General features: G+C 43.6%; 1 long non-coding RNA gene across 1 annotated transcript; it reads right to left on the bottom strand.

The window, feature by feature from the left end:
* Positions 1–644: 644 nt before the first annotated feature.
* Positions 645–1,653, bottom strand: LOC135372723 (uncharacterized). Its single transcript, XR_010416086.1, has 3 exons — positions 1,565–1,653; positions 765–812; positions 645–695 (listed from the first exon to the last, which is right to left on the bottom strand). It is a non-coding gene; the product is annotated as an uncharacterized LOC135372723 (long non-coding RNA).
* Between the last annotated feature and the right edge of the window lie 2,313 nt (positions 1,654–3,966).

Raw genomic sequence — 3,966 nt, 5'->3', positions numbered from 1 at the left:
TCCGTTATATATAAAAAAAGTTCTCTGAAGAAGTCCTGCGCAGGATGATGACGCGCATATGATGACATCAGATGACGCGCAGGACTTCTTCAGAGAACTTCTTTCAATGTATAACGGCGCTTATACACTGAAAAATACGGTCGAAAAATACACTGTTAGTCTTCCTTTCTGGTTTTCGGCCCATATGACCATTTGGGCCATATGACCATTTGGGCCTTCTGGACACCTTATCCTGTCCTGCTCATTTGACCCAAATGCGCAAAAGGCCCCATTTTTTTTTTCGGGTCTTATGAACATTTGGACGTTTTGGGCACTTGGGCCTTATGCACACTCCGGCCATATGAGATATAACCGTTGTTGCGTGCACTTGTGCAGGCGCACGGGATACGATGTAAATGCAGTCGTACAGAAAATCGAAAGAGAAATAAAAGAACGCAATGTCTGCTGCTTAGTACAATTTATTGCCCTCAAAAGTTCCCGCCACCCATGATCATGTTGGTAAAAGAGGATACCAGGGTCTCTTATTTCATATACGTGCAATTGATCGTTTCGTTTTTAAGGGTTGCCGGTCAGCCATGTTGTTCATCCGAGAACGGAGCATTTCTTACACCCGCTTGCTACTGTGCAACTCCCCTCGCAACCGGTAACAATCGGAAGACAAGCGCAGAGCTGGAGGTCAAGGCCAATGTCACGACCTGCAAAGGGAAACGTCCTCACAATGATGGCTATACGGTAACATCGTTAATAATTCCAAAGGTCCTTACGTTCAAGCTCGTGTCCTTCAGGTGCAGCTTCATTGGCGACAAATACACCTTAAAAAGAAAAGTGAATTTTGAGTTTCTCGAGATCCCCGCAACTTAGATTGCACCGGATGAGCTGTTGCGTCACGCGCTTTCGACAGCTTGTCACGCGTCCTAAGCACCTGTTCACGTGACTTCCTCATCTCTCTAAACGATTTACCGAATAACGAGGAAAGCCTTTGTGTCGAAAACTTTCTGCTGTCCTAGGGCGAAGGACATGTACAAGGAAAAAGGATAGGATAGGGGGTGTGTATATCGCCGTTTTTCAGTCGGTTCGCCATAAGCTTCAATCTAACTAAAGCTCAATTATCCTGGAGCGGTCCGCAAGGGGTAAAAGACAGGGACAAAAGCCGTAGTTCGGAACCCGCCAATGTTTCCAACACCGTGTGTTCTTTTCAGTGGTTTACCCAGAATTCCAAGCGTGGAGGGGTGTTGGAAAAACTGGGTGGGGGTGCGTCATAATCATAGTTACGTTATCATAACATATCATCACTGACATGTATCTAAACCAGAAATCGTAAGGGCACCCCCTGTAGGGGATACACAGGTCAAAAAGTTAGGGGGTGTCACTGAACATTTGGGGGGGAGGTGTTAGGGGGGTGCAGGGGGTCTTGATAAATTACTGGTTCTTGTGCTATCCTAGGACATCGCCTCCGGCTATAGTACAATAATTGTCAGTTGAAAACTACCGCAGCTCTCAAAAACGAGCTTTTGGTTTGATAAACTTTCGCAACATCCCATATTAGATCCCATATTAGTATTACCAAAGAGGAGGACGAAGACAACAGCGAAACGTAGAGGCGTCATTGTGTCCACGAAGAGATCGTTGAAACTTTCCTGGAGAAAGAGAAGAAAAGAGCTTGTTTGTTTGAAGTCCTCAGAAATAGTTTTCGTAGAAACCTCGCTTCCTCCGTGTGAAAGTGAAAAATGATAAAAGAAATGATAAACACGTTTGTGTTTGTCCTTCTAGGCATGTGTTCCAGCCTCAGAACATGAACTGTCTCGTGTAAAAAAATTAGTTGCGAGTTTCGCATTTAAGGTTAGGCTTCTAAAATTTTGACGCTGACGCTGAAAATATGCTTTTCGGCTGTTGTGCTTTTCTGATGATAAATTGATACTATTACAGGAGTCTTTTTTTCCAACGCCCTCGTTTTTCAGAGTCATCTTTGAGTCAAGATATTTTGAGGGAGGAACAGACCGACGTCTTATCATATCACAAACGTGGTATGGTTAGAACTGTGCCAAAGGAGCCGTGGTTATGAAGTGATTAGATGTATTCAATTGGATTACATCACATAATAGTCAACGCAAAGCACTGCAAACAGAGAACCATGCTAGTCCAGTACAGGAAGTAATAAAGAGCGGTTATCTCTCAAAGAAGTGCTTACCTGTATAGAGAGGATATTTCAGACGTGTGTAGACTACAGAACCTGCCTGGCTTTTATAGGACACTCCATACAGGCGTACATGATTCCATTGTCCTTCATAAATCTCTGTTTGTGAACCGTTACAGTAAGTTTTTAATGAGATTTCTGAAAAGTCTTCGACGAGAATTGACTTTCCAGTAAGTACCCTGTACATGGCATTTCCTTTGCAAGCACGCGATCACAGCCACATGTGCACGTGGGATATAAAAACTAAAACGAAATTCGACGTCAACCGTAATTAAGATTATGGCCATGACCGACATAGGGATTCAGATTATACAGAGCGTGGAAACTGTTGTGTGCTGCATGGATTCGCAGAATACGCAATCAACACGTACACGAACAAAAAAAAAAGGAGGGATGACACACAGCCACGTGAACACAACATGTTAGATTAGACAGAGAAAAAAAAACACGCGTGTTGCTTACTACCTATTCCAAGGAGAAGAAGAAGTAGAAAGAAACAAGGATGACAAAGTGTAACTACGAAGCGACGCCGTGCACAACCATGTGATAACCTCATAACTGAGGTTTCTCGTTTTCCTGTTGTTGTACTTTTCGATGCATTCCCCATTCAAATTAGGGAGAAGAAAGAAAGAAGGGTTTGAAAAGGGGGTAACTTCTATAGTTGACACCGACGTCAACATGGCGTCTAATAAAGGGTGTAAAAAGTGGTGGCAAATGAAATCATCATTTATCCAAATTACTACCGGAAGGCGTACGCCTCCGTGGCTGACCGAATCAGAAGCGGGAAAACCTGCTACGCGTGGAAGTTCTGTTTTGAGAGTCATATAGCAGATAGAACTTCGCAACCTTTTAGGCACAACATATAGTGAAAACTATTACCTTCTAACAGGTGTAGCTGCTCCACCCATTTTTCTAAGTGTGTAGGGAGAGACAACTTAACGGTCTCTCTTGTGGTGCAACGACGAATAACATATCAACTTGGAACACAATGCTGGGATAATTTTAAATTGTGAGTTTATCGTCTGCAGGTTTGGGTCAAATGTGGGAGCATAATTGCGATGAGCGATCATGTAATGCTAGAGGAGAGGACAACGCGCTTTGCTGTTTGGCCTAAGAACAACTATTTCGACGACACAATGCGTTTTGATCCCACTCCTTCCCTGAAATCAGGCAACTTTCTCAAGGGACTGCACCGCTAATACGGTGTATCTCGCTGGGCGCAGAGAAAAGCTCACCGGACGAACGCTTACGCTCGTAGCTTTCAAGGCGAACATAAGGTCGCCGTTTTACTTGCTTCTTGTTTTCCAGCTGCTTTATCTATTGCACTGGCCACTAATAAAAATATTTAAGACGGATCAATCAAAGCCTCTTACATATTTGACACGTTAGTTAGTGGGTCAGTTCATGTAGAATATGCACCCCTCGGGGTTGACTAACGTTAAGTCAGGAGAGCCTGCTATGCATTTCACATTTTACGTATTTGATGCGTTGCGCACCGGTCAGTTCATGTAGAATATGCACCCTCAGGATTGACCAAGGTTAAGTAAGGAGAGCCCGTTATGTATTTCATACGTTGGGAAGTGTATCAGTTTATGTAGAATATCCACCCGTCGAGACTGACCAAGGTTATGTTAGGGGAGTCTTTTACGTATTTGATGCGTTCCGCACCGGTCAGTTCATGTAGAATATGCACCCTCAGGATTGACCAAGGTTAAGTAAAGAGAGCCCGTTATGTATTTCATACGTTGGGAAGTGTATCAGTTTATGTAGAA

Source organism: Ornithodoros turicata, unplaced genomic scaffold (genome assembly GCF_037126465.1).
Source record: "Ornithodoros turicata isolate Travis unplaced genomic scaffold, ASM3712646v1 Chromosome162, whole genome shotgun sequence".
NCBI lineage: Eukaryota > Metazoa > Arthropoda > Arachnida > Ixodida > Argasidae > Ornithodoros > Ornithodoros turicata.
The sequence above is the reverse complement of the archived record's forward strand: the minus strand, read 5'-3'. Positions and strand labels throughout refer to the sequence as shown.